Below are 20,953 nucleotides of genomic sequence, written 5' to 3'. Positions count from 1 at the left end.
GACTCATTGAAATCTTCCTTTGATATGCACCTCAGCTATCTGAGGCCATATCCCATGCTTTCTTTTCCTGAGTCTCCTCAGGGTGCATCACTGGGGGTGGATGGAGTGGCTGACTGCTAGATGAGGGGGCATCCTGTTTCCATCCTGAGTTTCCTTGGGACTCACGTCAGGGGTGGCTGTAATGTGATGACTTAATGGCTGCAACATCCTTTGTTTACTGATATGGCAGGCAACAATTTTTCACTCAGAGTCCATTTATTCACTTATTCAGCTTCTCTTCCTCTGGGGACCTCGATAAGATTATAATAAAGTATTATCTAAAATCATAAAAACACAATAATTAAAAAGAACAAGAGAAAGACAATCTAAAAAAAGTACTTCAACACATTTCTGGAATATGGAAACTCGGAAAGAATATTTTCTGCCAAAGCTGTAGCCCAAAATAAAAGAGAAGGGAGCTGCAACAGATATGGAAAACACCCTGCCCAGCAGAAATCTTGAGATGCTTCAGATTAGAGACTGCAGGCAGAAGAAAGGGCAGGAGAAAATGGAGTTGAAAATAGGAAATTCATTGAAGACCTGTATATAAAACAATCAGACACCCATCTTCTCTTCTAGGATAACCCATGGTCAGGCATTTCACACTGATGTCAGAAAGCACAGCCTTCCTGCTAGTATTTGCCAAAAGAAAAGGCAACTGGCTCACCTCCTTCTCACTATATTGTAAGACTCCCAGCCAACAAATCTCTTTCACATACAATGCACACCATCAACCTTGTAATTCTCTCAGTTGTAAATATAAATGGACAAGGAATGAGCACCAGAAAATAGAGCAGAGGCTGCAGGTAACAGAGGAAGACTAAGATGAATAGAAAATTGTCCCCTAAACAAAGAGAGAGTATTAAAGAAGCAGAAGAGAGCTTTAGGTAAAACTTTAGTGTCCTCAGGTAGAAAATACTGTATCCAAAGACCAAGAACACAAAGTTATGAAAAAAGAACAACCAAACAAACAAGAGAGTGCGTTCAGGAATTAATTGAACGATTTCCCAAATCAAAAAATGATTTCAAAATTTGAAAGACAAAGCACAGGCACTCTCCAAGAGGTTAAAAGCAAAAGAAAACAAAGAGAGGAAAATGAGAAAAATCATCAAAATCAAGAATCAACATAAGAAGTCCAATTATTAGGAATTCTAAAGAGAAGAGAGGGAATTATCAAAGAATTAAAACAAGAAAGTTCTCCAGAAATGAAAGGAGACACATAGCTCCAATCTGGTAGGGTCTACCTGCTACCAATAGGATGAATTTAAAAGGAACCATACCTGGGCACATTATTATAAAACTTCAGAACTCCAAGGTTTAAAAGATATTAAAAGGCTCCAGAGAAGTTTGGGAAAAGAAAACTGCATACACAGAAATTAGAATCAGAAGCACTGATGCTTTTGTGTTTGTTTTATTAGCAACACAAAATAGTAGAGTGATGCCTTCGAGGTTCTGTGGGAAGCTTTTTTTCAACTTAGGATTCTCTACCCAGTCAAATCAAGTGGGAGGGAATGATAAAGAACTTTTAAGTCTAAAAGCACTGACAAATTTACCTCCATACACCCTTTCTTAGAAAGTTACTTGAGGAGTGGTGGCAGGTGGGAGAGTAGTGTGAGGTAAATCCTCATCCCTCATAGCAAGCCGTCGCTAGAAAGTGTTGAGGTTAAGTCAAGGAACAGCATTATACAGGATTTGTTTGGAGATGTGGAGCCAACCACCACAATAACTAAGAACTGAAGTTGTAAAAGGGGTAACTTCTAGAGCACGGTCCCCAACCTTTTTAGCACCAGGGACTGGTTTTGTGGAAGACAATTTTTCCATGGACCAGGGGGCAGTGGGGATGGTTTCAGGATGATTCAAGTGCATTACATTTATTGTGCACTTTATTTCTATTATTATTACATTATAATATATAATGAAATAATTATGCAACTCACCATAATGCAGAATCAATGGGAGCCCTGAGCTTGTTTTCCTGCAACTAGACGGTCCCATCTGGGGGTGATGGGAGACAGTGACACCCGAAGTGTGTTGCTTATGTCTACTCCGTAAGATGCAGCTTAATTGTCACTTGCCACTCACTGATAGGGTTTTGATATGAGTCTGCAAGCAATTGATTGACTATGGTCTCTGTGCAGTCAAACCTCTCTGCTAATGATAATCTGTATTTGCAGCCACTCCCCAGCGCTAGCATCACTGCCTCAGCTCCACCTCAGATCACCTGGCATTAGATTCTCATAAGGAGCGTGCAACCTAGATGCCTCGCATGCGCAGTTCACAGTAGGGTTCACGCTCTTGTGAGAACCTAATGCCACCGCTGATCTGACAGGAGGCGGAGCTCAGGCAGTAACGTAAGTGATGGGGAGCAGCTGTAAATACAGATGAAGCTTCATTCGCTCGCCTGCCACTCACCTCTCGCTGTGAGGCCTGGTTCCTAACAGGCCACAGACCGGTACTGGTCCATGGCCTGGAAATTGGGGACCCCTGTTCTAGAGAGTGATGTTGAGAGCAAGGGTAAACCCTTCAATACCATTTTATTTTTTTAACCATGTGCATATATTAATTTTAAATAATTTTTAAATGTACTACAAGAGGCCCAGTTAAAATTTTTGTGTAATGTTTGGTAATATTAACTATGTGGAGTGCGGTAGGCAGAATAATGGCCACACAATGATGAACACGGCCTGTGAATATGTAATGTTACATGGCAGGAAGAGACTTTGGATGTGATTAAGGTTAAGGACCTTGAGATGGGGAGATTATCCTGGTTTATCCAGGTGGGCTTAATGTAATCCTAAGGTGCTTAAAAGTAGAAGGGAGAGGCAGAAGAGAGTCAGAGGGAGATATGACTATGGAATAATAGTCAGAAAGAAACAATCTTGCTGGCTTGGAAGATGGAGGAAGAGGCCCAACACATGTGGGCAGCTCAAGAAACTGGAAAAGTCAAAGAAACTGGTTCTCCCCTGTAGACTCCAGAAAGGAGTTCAGTCCTGTTGACACGTTGATTTCAGCCCAGCAAGACTCATGTCATGCTTCTTTCCTACAGAACTGTAAGATTATAAATTTTTGTTTTCTGTCACCATGTTTGTGGTAATTTGTTATAGCAACAATACAAAACTAATACATGGACTTAAACAGGAATTAATTCCTTTTGGTGTTTTCCTATCTTTTTTTAAAAAATTTAATTTAATTAATTTATTTTTGGCAGCGTCGGGTCTTTGTTGCTGCGCACGGGCTTTCTCTAGTTGCGGTGAGCGGGGGCTACTCTTTGTTGCTGTGTGCGGGCTTCTCATTGCAGTGGCTTCTCTTGTTACGGAGCACGGGCTCTAGGCGCGTGGGCTTCAGTAGTTGTGGCACACAGGCTCAGTAGTCATGGCTCGCGGGCTCTAGAGCGCAGGCTCGGTAGTTGTGGCGCACGAGCTTAGTTGTTCTGAGGCATGTGGGATCTTCCCTGACCGGGGCTCGAACCCGTGTGCCCTGCATTGGCAGGCAGATTCTTAACCACTGTGCCACCAGGGAAGTCCCGGTGTTTTCCTATCTTAGACTATTATTTTCCTTTCAACTTTTCCATCAGAACTTTTTAAAAGGACAGCGGAACAAACCCTTTGCTTTTTTTTTGTTTTGTAGGGTGAAATAGAATAGATTCACTGGCTTCTTTCTATTTACTCCTAGTGTTTTGTACATTTCATTTTCTAAATCTTAGTTACACCTCAGTATCTTCAGAGATGATGCTGAGCCACCCTCAGTAATAGAAGGCTATAAATTTCAACATTTCAAAATATTTCTAGGGCTATTTTTTCTGAAGTTATATGTTAGGGTTTTATTTTTCTGTTCAGATTGATGAAACACACATACAAACACACACACACACAAAAGACCCAGTAAATTTTCTAAATTTCTTAGCTATACCACTACCTTTTTTTATATCAGCCTTTAAATTATGTGAACTAAACTTTATCATGCTATTAGTGTGTGCTTAGTCTGTTATTTCAGGATATTTCTAAAATGTCACCAAAAATGTTCATTGGATTTTAAATCTTAATGTGGCTCTCTACTCAAAATCTCAGACAGGTTGGTTTCATTGTTTTGTTTTGTTTTGTTTTAAGACAGTTTTTTCTGTAGCCCACCAGAAAGCAGATACTCTGTCTTGTAATCCTTAGAGTGAGAATGAATCTATACATTCCTCTCTCATTCTGTTACTCATTCTTTGGCGCATTATAGAACCAGCACAGTGTAGGAGCCAGAGAACTAAACTGAGGGGCCAGACATCTGAACTGGAGACTTACATGAGCAACTAATCAATTGGGTAACCCTGGCCAAGTCACTTCCTCACTCCAGAGCACAGGGTTTTCTCAAACTCTCAAGCAACAGGAGATTGACAAGAGTCTGATATCCAGAATGGCCAACGGCAAGTCTGTGGCTTGGAGCAGAGAAAAGCAGTCTGTCACACCAAAGGTCAAAGGGGAGAATTACCCAGTCACAGGCTCTTGTACCACACAAAACTCAGCAATGGCAATGGGTTTAACCCCGTGGACTCTATTCTTTTACAGAATTTTGCTGTGGCCACATTTACTTGGACTCATTAAGTTCTCTCTACACTCAGACGACAATCAGTCAGTGAAAACAACTTCTCAAGGTGCTCTAATACACTGAGCAGGCTAAGATGGAGAGATTCCAATTACCCATTACAGTTCACCTTTCAGAGACTTCTCCCTGCTCACATATTTCAGGAGTTCCAAGTCCACATTTCCTCAGTGACCTGATTTTGCAAGTGAGCTATAGCGCGGGCTTACCGTATTTTAGTTCCTTGTACTCATTGCACTTTTATTTTTCGAAGTATTATTCTAATACTTTATTCTAATAATATGTTATAAATAAAAGATCAAGTTTGTATGAAATAAATTTAAAATATTTTCCAACAAGCCAAAATGTACCCAAAACCTGTTTAAGCAAAATTTCCTTGAGGAATAAGGAAGTTTAAAAAAATTTTATTGTTAGAAATACAAAAAGCTATCAAACTCTGCCCAGGAACAACTATTTACATTTTAGGTGTCTATTCATTCCAAAATGGAAAGGCACAGTGTTGGTTTGCAAACTGGTCCCCATACACAGAGGGCAAGAAGAGACCAAGGAAGGAGACAGATCATTCCAGATTAGTTAATGGTGGGTTTAATAAGCAAGAGAATTTATGTACAAGGCTTGTCTTGGGCAGCCACAAGATGAGTAGATCTCCACAGCCACCTGCCAGAATCTTAAAAGTTTGCATAGAGTTCTTAACAAAGTTCAGTCATGTATCCAGTCTAGATGGTCTCAACAGCACATTGCCGTCCCAAGGCTGTGTCCTTGAAAATAGCTCCCGCTGTGGGAACCGTAGGCAGAACGTACATTCCAAGGACAAGGGTGAGGGTGAGGAGCCTCCAATCGCCAGGGTCCAGATCACAGGTCAACTTGTGGTCACACCCTCTCAATGACCTCCTCCAACAAACAGGGAAGCAATAATCAAAATAATCACAAAGTCCTCTCTTTTTCTTGAGTACGTTTCAACCAGAGTAGATGAGAACTACACAATCTAGGCAGAGGGAAGAAAAAGTGTTGAGTTCCCTGCTCATCTCTTATTCTATGAACTATGGTGGGTTCAGAAGTACCTTCAAATAGGGTCCCTTCTTTTCTAGTGGCCTATTCACTATGAATGCTTCTTGGAAATCTATCCTTAGCTTCTTATTCCACTTCTGATTTCAATCTATGTCCTTTCTCTTCTGTTCTCTCAGCTTCCATTTCTCTGTGTACACAAATACTTATATCTATTTCCTCCCCCTTTGGTGTTCTTTTGTATTATCTGCAGATCAATTTTAACTACGTGTACCTAAAAGGAAAACTCCATTAAAAATTCAGTAAGGAAATATCAAATACTACAAAAGTTAGCACAAACCCTGTCCTCACAAAGCTTACAGTCCAAAAGAAATAAACAAAAATAGGGAATTCCTTGGTGGTCCAGTGGTTAAGACTCTGTGCTTTCACTGCTGAGGGCGTGGGTTCAATCCCTAGTCAGGGAACTAAGATCCCACAAGCTGCGCAGTGACGCCAGAAATAAAAAACAAAGATGTTGGCAAATGCTCTGAAAAATGAGTTATCAGGTGTTCTAGAAATACTTGGTTGGGGCACTAGAAACTGGTCTAGGTGGATCAGGGAATTACATTTGAAGTCTTCTAGGTCTAAATACATCATCTTCAAAGCTACACCCCGCCCTGCAGATAGAAATGTCACCATCCCACCTGCCCCCTAAGTTCTAAAATATAGGGATAACATCTGACCTGTCCTTCACTTTTCATATATATTCATCTGCCACTTGCTATTATGGAAATACTAAATGGAATTACTATGGATATGGTTCAGAGGAAGTATGATTTCCTCTTCATGGACAAAATTCTAAAATATTTAAGTTCAGTCTCTATAAAGTGCTTACATGAGAACATATATAAGATTATAAATATATCCCCTAGTATGCTATAGTTAGCTGGATAGGGAATAAAATGCAAAGTGATTCCTTTAAAATAAGCCTTGCAAGCAGGCAGTCCTGTTTTTGAATAAGCCAAATGCTCTAGTTGTATTTTCTAAACGGCAACTAACTTATTTATAAGACTGTTTAGCATTTCAGGCAGTTTACCACTATAATATCAAGTTTTTCTTGGTATCAATTTTGGTTCCATTATAAAGTGTCTATTTTTAGTGAAGCCATGATGGAGCGTTATTTGATAATCCTTTTCCCCAGAAACCTGAATAATTTTATCTGATTGCCTATGCCTTTTTTCATCCACTTGACATCATTTTAACATCCAGTGACAGCATTTTCTGAAACAAAAAAGAAGTGATTAAATGGGGGGAAAAAAAGTGATTCCCCTTTTTCTAACATGATTACAGTTTTATTTCTCTATATCGACTACTCTAGACATTAACCTCAGGTATCACAGCAAGGTCAGAAGCTTTTGCTAAAGACTTCATTTGATAATGATGTGTCTCCATTTAATTATCACTTAAGGTAAATTTATGGTTTGGGTGTATATGTACTAATCTTTGCCTTCTCTAAACTGAAATTATCTTTGCCTCTCTATGGGGAAAAACATGGACTTTGAGCTAGATATATCTAGGTTCTTGGCCTGGCTCTGACATTTATAGGCTATAACTTTGGGCAAGTTACTTAGCCTCTCTGAGCTTTCTTCTTCTATAATACAGAGGTCGTAAGACTTTATAGCAGAGTTTCTCTACTTCTGCATTATCAGCATTTTGTACCAGTTAGTTCTTTGTTGGAAGAAGCTATCCTGTGCATTGTAGGATGTTTATCAGCATCCCGGCCTCTACTCCCTAGATGCCAATACATCCCTCAGTTGGAACAATCAAAATTCTTTCCAGACTTGCCCACTGGAAAACAAAATTGTCCCTATTGAGAACCACTATTTTTCTGGATTATTGAGTGGGTTAAATAAAATTATTTGTGGGTAATTTAGCACATTATGACATAATATATACACAATAAATGTAATTGATTATCGATAGACCTGGATTCTCAATAAGAATAATAACAACCACCACATTGTACTGTATAAAAACAAAGAATGAGAAATCAGAGAATGAAAGATTTTTGTTGTTGTCAGGGAAAAGGTTGGCCATTGTTCAGAAAGGAAATAATTTAATGTCAGTTTGGTTAGATTTATAAGCTTTTGGTTATGCCTGTTTGGGGGGAAGAGGGATACTGAATAAATTAAAGCACTCATGAATTCAACAGATATCAATTTCAACACTAACTGACATTTTTTCTTTAATCCCCTGAAAATACAGCCATTGGAATTTCAAACTAAATTCAAGCCTTAATTTTCAAGTGTCTGATAATGTAGAAAAGGTTCAGCATTGGGAGACAGACAGATCTAGGTTCAAATCTCAGCTCTAACTTTTAGATACTCTAAGACCTTGGGAAAATGTCTAACAATTTTGAATTATTTCTGCATCTACAATTTAAGGAATAATAATATTACCAATTGATAGTGCTTTATGAATATTCTGTGTTTTATGTGGCAATCTAAAATAGAGCTCAAAGATTAAGCACCTGAGTGAGAGACTATTAAGCCTGGAGAAACAAACACTACAGACAAAAAGCAGTAGCTTGAACAATGGCATTGTCAGAAAGCTATCATTTAATGTGTATCTGCTATAAACCAGGCATTGGTCTAAGAGCCTGGCAAACATTAACCCATTTAATCTTAAAAAAAAGAAAAAACTCTGAAATAGGTACAAAACTAGTCTAACCCCCATTTTAGAGAGGCACCAAGGTACTAAGGAACTTGCCCAAGGTCACATGACCAGGTGATGATGAAGCTAGATGAAGCCTTCCAACTCCAGAGCCTAAACTTCTAACCACTAAAGTGCCCTAGCTTTTATCCTCATCTAGTTAGATATATATAGCCAGAGTCTGCACTGGGTCCTCTAAGCTGACGAAAATGACTCTTCGAATGGACTGTTGGGTTAAAGAGATAAGACACAGGCACAAAATTCAGATTCCAAATTCTGGATTCAAAGTCTTATGAACGTTTGAATCCCAGTGAAGGAAAAGAGTCTGAATATTTAACAGACTAGAAAGAAAAATGATTAAGAACTTACAACAACCAAATAGCTAGGGCTCAACTGCTTACAAAGCAAGTTTATTTTTTTTAATGGGTCATTCACAAATCTTTAACAGAGTATGGGAGGTATAGTTGGAGCAAAAGCAGGTAACTCTGAAATGTTCTCACTTTCCTGTGAGTCTGTAGGCTTTGGAGGGAAGATTGTAAATGAAGTGAATATAAGTGAAAAAGAATGTACATGGTTTTTATTTCTTGGCAACTTTTTCACTTGTTGAGACACATATAGAGATGCCCCATTCAGAACATACCTTCTGATTTTGCATTGACTGTAGTATATAAAACTGGTTGCTCGTGTAGGTTTTTAATCACTATCTTTGTTAAAAAATTAAACCCTTTATTAAACAAATACATATTTTGTTCAAATTCTGCATAGAAAAATAAAAATATAAATATTTGTTTTATGTTTTTAACACAGAGTAGCTGGAGTACAAGATGTGTGGGTTAAAAAATAAATTGGAGTCAGACTATGAAAGGCCTTGTAAACCACATTCTAAAGACTTGTGAAGTTAAGATAATGAATAGTGAGAGTAGAGAAAAGAGTCTGTATCTGAGGGACATTTCCCAAGAAGAACTGACACGTCTTTGAAACTAAGATAGAGTGAGTGAAGAAAAAGAAGCAGTAGAGAGAGACTCCAAGGTAGATGGGTGGTGAAGCCATTATCCAAGACTAAGAACAAGAATGGCAGAGCAGATTTCCTCTGAGTGGGTAATAATGAGAGACAATAAAGAGTGACATAAGGACTTCATTTTTTGAAATGTTGAGTTGGTAGTGCCTGCGGAACACCCAGGTGAAAAGAGCTGATTGAACCCTATACATATAAATCTGAGTTTAAAATGATAGCAGTCATAAGAGCTTTTATTTGTTGTTAGATTCTGTGTTAAGCATTTTGTACCCTATAGCAGAAGTTGCTAGCTATTTTGAAATATCTGCCCTCTTTCTCTTCCTCCCCAACTATATTCCCCTATCATCTATACTAAGAGAACCACTGATTTGTGGCTGGGTACAAATCAGTACCCAGCTGCTTGGGGAAAAGGCTAAGCTTCCCAATCTCCCTTGTTGGTAGGAGTCATCATGCAACTAAATTGTGACCAAAGGGCTGGGAATAGAAGTGTTTTCAAGAGCCTTTTCTTCATCCTTCCTGATGGCTAGAATGCAGACAATAACTAGATAGCTAGAATAGACATATACTTAGGAATGAAAATGATACATAGTAGGGCAACCACATGAGCTAGGACCTGGGTACCAGGAACTATGTAGCACCACATAACCCCAGAAATCTACTGGAAATTATTCATAAGAGAAAAATAATTTGCCTCTTGTTTAGACCACTAATATTTGAATGTACTGCCTTTTAAAACAAAACCAAATCAAAACTAGGACACGCACATTATCTCACCTAATCCTCATAACAACGCTATCATCCTTATTTTAGAAGTGAAAAGTGAGGCTGGGACAAGCGAGGAGAGAGGTTTACCCAAAGTTATCCAAAAAGAAAGCAGCAGAGCTAGGATTTAGTCCAAGCAATCTGATGGCAGAGCCACACTCATTACCACTAAGCTTCAGAAAACCATCTAGCTCTCTGACTATTCCAGAGGCATCCCACACAGACAAAAATCAGAACTTCTTTTTTTAACTTTTTATTAAATTATACTATATGTAGAGAAAAGGGCACATCCTTATTTTTAAATATGGAATATATTCAGTGTTATTTTGTTTCTAGCCTATATTTTTCCTCATATTTTATGTGTTCATTTTCCCTTATCCCCAGATAAAGAACATGTAACCATCCTTTCCATGTTTATTTTATGACCCAGAAACCCATTATTAAAGGACTCTGGAGACTTCTCTTTTGCAGACTAAATAACCCTGGGTCCTAATGCCTTTCTTTATAGTTAAGTTCCCAACTACATGAATTTTTCCCACTGTGAATCTTTGAACATTCTTTAATCCCTCTCAGTTTTTTACCTCAGTACTGTTTATGGTGGCAAATTTAGCAGCATATATGGCTCAAGAATGAGTTTTTCACAGCACTTCCTTTGTACCAGGTCAGGATTCACGCATTAGCCCACCCATCATATTGAGTAGATTTAAATACTTGGTGAGTTAAGAGGTTCTTTCTGTTTTCCAAAGACAAAGAGAGCTTTGTGTTATTGCTGAAAAGCCACATGAATAACTTGAAAACAAAGGGGTTGTCAATTACAATCTGTTCTTTATGTTTTCAGAATTTGTATTTGGTTAACCATAATCCACTAAAATTCTTCTGTGGACAAGGAGGGCATGAGAAAAAGTGGTGCAACAGTTTCTTTCTGGGACAGACTCAATGGACCAGCAGACAGGAGGGGTAGACCACCCTATGGAGGTAAATTCAGAGCAGGAGCAGGATAGTTGCCACCAGTTAGGTGTGAGGAGGCGTGAGCTCAGGGAATACAGCTTGCTATCGCACATACCCAGAAAAATCTGGGTGCCCAAAATGCTTAGATTCGGGAAAGAGATCTATGCTACTGTGAAATTCTAAAATGTATAAGTTAATTTGTTTCCAGATATTTAGGTAAAAATTTTCAGAAAAGGGAAATGCCTCTTGGTAAGAAGGAGTATTCTTACAGGTAAAATTATTCTTGGTAGAATTTTGGAAGGTCCCCAAAAGATGCTTCAGAAATAAGGAAAATTAGACAGAAGGTGACATTCATCAACATTGTAAGTTAATTACAGGGAAGAAATAACCTTGTGGGGTGAGAAACAAAAGGGAGTATCATTACATGCAAATAGAAATAATGTGAAAGATTTGCAAGTTCTGGAGACACTATCATTAGAAATGATGTTTTATTTATTTGTTTAATATAGTGGTGGGAACATGAAATTTAGACCCAAAAGTATTGTGCATTGCACAAAGAATGAATTTCTCTACTAAATAAGAACTACTGCCAATAAATTTAAAAAGACCTATTAACCCAATGGAAAAGGATATGAACAGATAGTTCATAGAAAAGGAAAGACAAATAGTTCTTCTATATTTAATATAATGCCCTACTGCACTCATAATACGATAATTGAAAATTAAAATTACAATGAGATACTATTTTCACATATCAGATTGGCAAACATCAAAAAAGTGTAATAAAACATCACTGGCAAAATTGTGTGGAAATAGTCCCTTTCATAATTGCTGGTGGGAGTGCAATTGATGTACTTTCTTGGGAGAACAATTTGGCAATAACTATCAAAATTACAAATACACTGGGCTTCCCTGATGGCGCAGTGGTTAAGAATCCGCCTGCCAATGCAGGGGACACGGGTTCAAGCCGGGGAGATCCCACATGCCCGCGGAGCAACTAAGCCCGTGCGTCACAACTACTGAGACCGCGTGCCACACCTACTGAAGCCCGTGCCCCTAGAGCCCGTGCTCCAGAACAAGAGAAGCCACTGTCCGCACAAGGCAACGAAGAGTAGCCCTCGCTCACTGCAGCTAGAGAAAGCCTGCGCACAGCAAGGAAGACCCAACACAGCCAAAAGTAAAATAAATAAAATAAATTAAAAAAAAAAGAAAATTGTACAATTTAAAAAATAAAAAAATAGTTGTGTGTAACTCAAACAATACATGTAATGTACTAGGAAAACTTGTGATCTCAAAAAATTCTACTGTGAGGATTTGCTTACAATGGAGAGAACTTTTATAGAATAAACAATTATCCGAATCATGAGAGTATAGGTGTATAAATGCTGATTTCCATATATCTAATTTGCTTAAAGAGAGATAAATGCCCCATATACATTCTAGAACGGGAATGCCAAGTAAGATTCATTTTTCCTGCCAACTCCTGTAGTGGTGATGTCTTCCTAGATCACTCTGTTGAATAGGATTCTAAGACAAAGTCTGGACTTAGTAGGAAAGAATGCTGCAATAATTATGTCTGCCTCATATGTGAGAATGAGGAAGGGTGGGAGGGACCAGACACAGTCACGCTCGCTCTGTATGTTTCCATATGTTTCCCCTTCCTTCTTCCTTTCTGCTCCCCTCCCCCACCATAATTTCCCACAAAAAGATTTCTCGGTAAGAGAGTTACATGATAGAAGGATTTGTAAAGCCTTGTACTGAGAAAGAAAGAGGTGGGCCCCTCCCTAGAATTCCTTAGGAAAGGATGAAGAAATGGAAGAAGAGTTTGTCCAGAGCCTAATTAGATGTTTTTATCTCTGATCATTAAATTAAAATGTGGAAGGGGGGGCTTCCCTGGTGGCGCAGTGGTTGAGAATCTGCCTGCCAATGCAGGGAACATGGGTTCGAGCCCTGGTCTGGGAAGATCCCACATGCCGCGGAGCAACTAGGCCCGTGAGCCACAATTACTGAGCCTGCGCGTCTGGAGCCTGTGCTCCGCAACAAGAGAGGCCGCGATAATGAGAGGCCCGCGCACCGCAATGAAGAGTGGCCCCCACTTGCCGCAACTAGAGAAAGCCCTCGCACAGAAACGAAGACCCAACCCAGCCATAAATAAATAAATAAACCCAAAGTTTAAAAAAAAAAAAAAAAAAAAATGTGGAAGGGTAGGAGAGAGACACATGACCTAGTTCATATCAACATGATTAGATTTTATTTACATATAATCTAATCAAGGAAGTTTGAGAATTGTCAAAATAGCAGTTCATTTAAATCAATATCAGAATCCACAGATGTTGAATGAGCTCTCTAAGTTTCTATGCTAGGAGCTCCAAGAATGTCAACAGTATTCGTGACTCAAATGAGTTTTCAAAATGGCAAAACATAAACATGAGATGTCTTGAAAAATTCAGGGTAACAATTAAAGCGGTATATGATAAAACTTTATGGTGACATATCAACAACTGAAATACCTCAGGCAGGTGCAGTCAGGCTCAGCTTTAAGGAGGGTATCAACATGAACAGGCTTTGGAGAATGGATGGGATTTGCTGAAGTAGGATGGGGGTCTCAGGGAGGTTATTGAAGGTGAGTGGAAGAAACAAGGTTGGAAAAGTAGGTCGCTATTTGCCCTTGATGATCAAGCGAAGGTACATAAGTTTTCTCCTATAAGTCACAGAAATCATTTGAAGGTTTTTGACCAGGGTAATGAGATCTTCAAAGTAGTGGTTTAGGGAGGTTACGCTGATAACCATATCCAAGGTAGATTGCAGGAGGGTAAAGAAACTTATGCCGGGTATGTCAGTTAGTGGGTTATTGGAATAGTCCTGGCCGAGGTGGTAGAATTCTGGATGAGGGTGATAGCGTGGAATTGGAAAGGAGACAATAAATTATGAAAATGTTTACAAGAGACATTGAAGAGTAAAAATAGGCAAGGCCTAATAACTGATGAATATGAGGGTTGAGAGATATTAAGGAGTCAAGGTTAGTATACTGGGAGAACAGGAAGACCCTTCTCCCAATTAGAGTCAGGTCCCCCTCCTGGGTGAGCAAATACACTTAGTGCTTTTCTTCTGTCATAATAGTTATTATTCAGTTGTATGGTCTCTATTTATCTACCTCCTTCACTAGACAGTGAGCTGCTTGAGAGTAAAGATCATACTTTAGTTGTGCTATATCTGGCACAGAGATGTTTGTATGTGTACAAAATGGAAAGGGAGAGAGGGAAGGAAGGATCTGTTTCAGAGGGAGAGATAAGCAAAGGATTTTTATACATGGAGAGATGGAAGTAACAGTATGTCATCCAAAATAATGCATTTATATTTCATTTACTCATATTAGATTTTTTCGAAGATTATCTTTATTACCATCCACTTGGTACAACCCATGGTATTGTACACCCCAAACATACATTCTCAACACAAGATTCTACCATAAAGCCGAACCCCCCACCAGTCATGACTTCTTAGTCTCATCAGAGGGAAATATTTATTCCACAAAAGTTTTCAAAGTTTCCAGCAAGGTTTCTGGAGGCCCACTTAGTAGCAATAAACAAAGCCTTAAAATGTGCATAATTTTGATCCTCCAATTGAACTTTAAGGAATGTATCCTAGGTAAATAAACATGGCTACATGAAAAAGATAATGAAGAGGATGCTTGTCACATAGAAGCTCATGACTGCAAAAGTTTTTTGAAGCAAACTAAGCAGCCCAAAATTGGATTGGCTAAACAAATTATGGAATATCTATACAAAGGAATCCTTTGTCATCATTACCAATGATGTAGCAGACTATCACATGGAAAGATACTCCCTAATCATCAGTAAGTGACAAAGCAAATTACAAATTGCAAAAGGAATGCATGATATAACCTCCTTCTGGTGATAGTATAATATGTTGAAAGGCTACATACCAAAATATTAACAGTAATTATCTAAGGGTTGTGGTATCATGGGTGATAGGTACTTGTTTTACTTTTTACTTTTATATCCAATTTCTTCAATAGGCAACTATATCTTTTGTAATAAGCTATACTTTAAACTCCAAGAGGACATAGACTTTGCCATATTCATTTTTGTATGTTTGGGACATAGCACAAAATATTGCTCAGAATTGTTCCATAACTGTTTGCTGAATGAAGAAAAATATATTTAAATATGTTTATATTTAGCTATTTTAAATTAAATAAAATTTAGATATGAGATAAATATAAGAAATATCTATTCTTTAAGGCCAGAGTTATTTATGGCAGTCATAGCCAGAAGATAGCAATATGTCACCAACATGACTAATCACAGAAGAAACATGACCACACAGGTCAAGCCAAATAACTACAGCTAAAGGAAGAAAACCACCAGGCAGTCACTAGTGACCAGAAACAGAGCCAGCAGTTTAGCTAAGGAAGGCGATGAATATGCTGGGTCCTGGGAGCTGCACCCTCACCTGAAGGTCGAAGAAATCCAGGCTATAGGCTAATGAGACCATTCAAGCTTCCTTCACCTGTCCTCTGGAATTGAAGTGAAAATGGCTCCCCTCTTCAGAGCCCTGATCAGTGAGCTTGTTTCATAGCCAAGGTAGGCACTTAGAATCCTCCTGTGGGGAAGAGACCTTTTGTCAGAGAGGCAGTGTGGTCTGGAAGAAGGAGCTTTCAAATCCTACCTGAGAAACAGCACTGCCACTAACAAAGTGAGTTTTGGCAATCAATTCACATTTTCTGGTTTTACTTGTTAAGTATGAATTATAAAAATAGCTCCGTAGTCACAAGATTGAGGACAAAATGAGATAATGACTGAAAAAAAATGTTAAGATGAGCCATAACTAGGTGTTAAACTATAAAATGTATAATACTACCTTTACTCCTGGTAATGAAGTAATTTCACAACGCTCTGTGGTGCAAGAGGAAAGACCTTGCCTTCTGGTGTTAATGTAGTTTCACCGAAACAGCCAATAAATTCCACTCACCCCTACCTACCTCTTACCTACTAATCTACCTCTTGACTGGTGGGACGAGAGCTGAAGGCAAACAACCAGCAGAGTTCTGTCCTGCTCTGTGTATCACGGAAGTCGGCAGTTGGGTTCTTGCTAGTGCGCACGGGACCTGGCAGTCCTGGCAGACGCAATAAACCAGATCCCTCCAGAGCCCCATACCCACTGTGCTGTATACATTTCTTTCTGTCCAGAATTTACCATCTCGCTCATGATAATTAAAAATGAACCTTGTAGCCGAAACCTTGATCTCAGTGAGGATAAGATCCACGTGGCGCCCAGCTTTGTATCCTTGGTTCACAGCAGGATACCTCGAATGCAGTAGGTGCAGTAAATGTAAGAAGTGGAACAGGGTCCAAGCACTCATGACACTTGATTTCCACCGCAGAACTGGAATTCTTTGACTGAGGTGTTTATTCAGCTACCCTCCTACTGCACCCCACTGCCAAATGAGGCTTTGAAAAATTGGATAAATCTTTTCCCAAAGTCTCCAGGTTAGCAAACAACATATTTTTTGACTGGTATTTCTTTTTCTATATTGAAAATATTAAAATATAATCTGCACTTTGGTTTTGGAGATCCACCAGGTATAAATGGACTTGGTTAAATAAATGGACACATGCAAATCTATTTAAATCACTGCACTGAACCAAGCCAAGGTTTTCAAATTATGGTTACCACGAATAGGGGTGTTAACAGCTAGAACAGCAGGGAGCCGTTTTGCTGAACTTCGATGTCTAGAAACGTGTACTAACAATCCACAGGAATACGTTTGCCTTCCATACTCATTTTCCTATTGTCTAACCCCATCTTCTTCCATTCTCACATTGGTACCAGATAGCAACCCATTCCGCGTAGCCACATTTGTCCAAATAAATAGCCATTTACTAATTTGTAAAGGAACCCGGAAGGAAAGATGGGTAAAATAAATAAGTAAATGTACAGTGAGAAAAAAAAGATATAAAATGACTGTGTAGATAGATGATTAAAACAAAAAGCATGGTAACAAAAGGGAGAGAGTAACTAGGGAGGAGTTAGGGATTGTTAAATTAATACTCACTGGAATTATAAACAAAATTGATTTCTTTTCATATTAAGTCTGCAACTTCAACTCATTCAAGTGACTTCAATATGAAAACATAGTGGGTAAGACAGGACAAGGCAAACGAAATTTAGTGTCAAGTGGAAACAGCTTCACAGCTTGGCTTTTGGCTTATTAGCGGAGACATTGAACAAGCAACTTTTCTGAGCCTTAGTTTCAATATATGTTAAAAAAATAAGAGAACCATTGTACAAATTACTGATAATACATGTGAAGCTCACAGCTGATAAGTAGGTATTCAAGAGGTAGTATCCATTAACTGTGATCATCTATGTTACCAATAAACCCCTAACCAATATAAGGGAATATTATGATTCAAAAGAAGCTAACTTCCTATGAGAAAAAATGGCATTAACGGGAGTGGGGAAAATAGTCTCCTTGGGGCACTCAAAGTGAGGCACATGCAGGCCGACAAAGATTACACAAAGGGAGTATTTCTGATTTGAACATTGCTCAAGGTGAAATTTTATTGTTTAAGCAAGCTTTATCAAAACAATTTACTTCTTTTTTTCCCAAGCTTTATGAATTAAAAGAATTTATTCAAAGTCTGTTTCTTGTGAGCCTTCACTCAATGAGATCTCAGAAACAAACTTCAGCTTTCCTGGTGAAAACTAGGAGCTCCAAGAAATCCCAGGGACAGAAGAGAAGGGCTGAAATTAAAATTAACAATATAAAAGGACACAAAAAAGCCACCAGGAGGAAGTACAAAACGAAACTTTCCTGATACCAATGTGACTCCCCATTCATCGGATTATCAGAAAAGAGGAATAAAAGGACTATAGTTTAAAAGAAGCAACTTTGTAAAGACATACAATAGGAACAACAGGGCAGATTTCCATGATGATTCCCTAACAGTGTTATATTCAAAAAAGTTTATGCACTGCTCTTCGATCTTTCTGCATTTGGCAACAAGCACTAATAGTCACCTCTGTTTAAGCAACGTATAGAAAAATTTCTTTAATTTGGAACTTTAGTATACAACAGAAGAAATTAATTAAGAAAGAAGAGATTATGTAAAGTAAGTGAAACTGTAGACATATGCACACAAATATTTTACAAATATACAAACAGAGCTGGTTTTATTGAACTGTCAGTCTCCCTCCCCTCCCCTCGCCATTTACACACACTGGGGATGGGCATCATTTTAGCTAAACTCAGTGTCAATCCTGCTTCTTCATTCTCTTTACCTGTCCTTATTCAAATTAATCTCCCCTTGGATTCCTCACCATGAGATTGTGCAAACCCAAGACCATACACCCCTACGGCTTATTGTCTACATGGTGTGACTTAATTATTTGACTGTCTTCATTAGCATGATTTTACTATTCCAGGAAGCTCTGGTCCAGGGAGATAAAAGTTTACTATTTATTCTCAACACTTTTTGAAACCCTCACCTCAAACCTTCATCTTGCTGTGTCCACCAATCCTAAACAATTATATCAAAATTGTTACCCAATTCTAATAAAGCCCTTATATTGAAAGACCCATCTTCAACCAGACTCCAGAAATCTCATAAATAACCCAACAGTGCCCTCCCCACTCCAAGATGCTATTAAGACCTTGTCAAGATAGAGGGTGCCATGGAAAGCAACAAACTCAGCTTTGCTTTAGCAACAGGTAATGTTGGTGGTATTTTTAGAGAGCCAGCATTCAAAAATTGCAAGCCTTCTTGGATGGATGTTTTCCTTGGTTTGATGATTACAGTATATACGAGGTGTGTGTGTGTGTGTGTGTGTGTGTGTGTGTGTGTGATTTGATCCATAGGTAGAAAGACTTTTACTTCTACTGCTAATATGGCTGCTGCCTTTTACTGTTTATCATTACATTCATGCCTTGCCTTGTTGAACTTCTCTTAAGCTGTTTTCATCATGCTGTGTTCTCCATACACTTGTCTTTTGCTCTTCTGGTATGTAATTAAAGGTCTCAGACATTCCATACATCTAAAAGACTACAACCTTGAACCTCTGGCCACTAGGCAGCAATTCACTAAAGATATCACAGTCCTCCAAAGGACGCATCTCCTAATTCTCAAATCTCTCCGTGGCTCTAGGAGTTGTACCCATATGGCCAGTCCAGTAAGGTCAGTGTTGGCTCCACATGAACCGTTACATCGCTACAGACCTGGTTACTCAGACAACTTCATAGCCCCTGAGGTCAAAGAAGCCTGTGTTTTCCATGGAAGAACAATGTTCCAAATATTCTTTGAATGGCTGCTCCTTAACCTAAGGAATCTCAAACTGATGTTATTTCATTGTAGATTCCTGTTTCCTACTTTTAAACTCCCCTCATCCTCTCACCCAACGACTCCCCCAGAGTTGTTGGGTTTACAGATATATCTTTGCAACCTCCTGCTTGCAGCAGCAAAGACCAACACAGAAATGCTTTTAAACATTTTATGATCATAGAGACCCTGATGCAAGGATTTTTAATTATAAAATCATCGTGGATCATTAAAGCCAATCTGCAGTTTTAAAAGCAAGAAGAATTTTTTTGGAAGCATAGCAATGAAGCATTTCAAACAAAAGGAACAATGTGAAGATAAGGCGGAAACAAAGACTGTCACCATTGTTGGGCTAACTTTTCAGAATGGTAGAAGATACTGATTTTTAAAAATGAGGCAATGAGTGAAAAGAATTAAAGGTAATTTATACAATGAATATTTTTCTTGCACTTTGTCTCATGCCTTTTAAAAAACTTTTCTTTTTACCTTTTGCTTTTACTTTTAAGTTAGTGTTTCCCATTCTGAAAGTAGTGTGACTAAGTAGAGGTCACAGTGAAATATAAAAGAAACATGGAAAGAATAACAAGTAATAGATGCACTTTCTACTCCAGTTTTAAAACCATTGATTTATATTTTTCATCACTTCTCCTAAGATAAATGAAAAACAGATTTTAAAAGTGTCCTTGAAGAATGAGAAGATTTTTAGTAGTCTAAGCCACTTGGTAGAGCACTACAATGACCATGGTGGTAAGATCCAAACTTTTTATTATATATCCCCTCATTTAAAAAGTAAGCATGGGGCTTCCCTGGTGGCACAGTGGTTAAGAATCCGCCTGCCAATGCAGGGGACACAGGTTCGAGCCCTGTTCCGGGAAGATCCCACATGCTGCAGAGCAACTAAGCCCGTGCACCACAACTACTGAGCTTACGTTCTAGAGCCCGTGAGCCACAACTACTGAGCCCATGTGCCACAACTACTGAAGCCCACACACCTAGAGCCCATGTTCTGCAACGAGAAGCCACTGCAATGAGAAGACCACACACCTCAACGAAAAGTAACCCCCGCTCCCAGCAACTAGAGAAAGCCCATATGCAGCAACAAAGACCCAACGCAGCCAAAAATTTTAAACTAATTAATTAATTTTTTAAAAAGTAAGCATGTTTCGTATATGTGTATGTATTACACATGTATAAATTTTATATACATCCTATTATGCTGATATAATTTATATACTAATATAAAGTTTATATATGTCCTATTTACTGATATCATACTGATATAATAGAAATTTTTTAAATGCTGAGATTTAAAATATAGAAAAAGAAGCTCTAATTTTTCACTTCGTTCAAAAGATTTTCCTATACTCCCTGGGATGAACTAGACTGGATTACAAAATTAGACGTTTCAAGGTTTTCTTTGCATCTTTAAAGAAAGTTAGAAGAAATAGAAGGCTTGGGTCCTTGAACTTTTTATTATCTGAAAATAATTCAGGTTTAATCTAGCAAGTTACTGTATGCATGTTTGAATCACTATATTTACACTATTATGATGAAGTGTTTCCTTGTC

Source organism: Eubalaena glacialis, chromosome 8 (assembly GCF_028564815.1).
Source record: "Eubalaena glacialis isolate mEubGla1 chromosome 8, mEubGla1.1.hap2.+ XY, whole genome shotgun sequence".
Lineage (NCBI taxonomy): Eukaryota > Metazoa > Chordata > Mammalia > Artiodactyla > Balaenidae > Eubalaena > Eubalaena glacialis.
Note: the sequence above shows the minus strand (reverse complement) of the source record.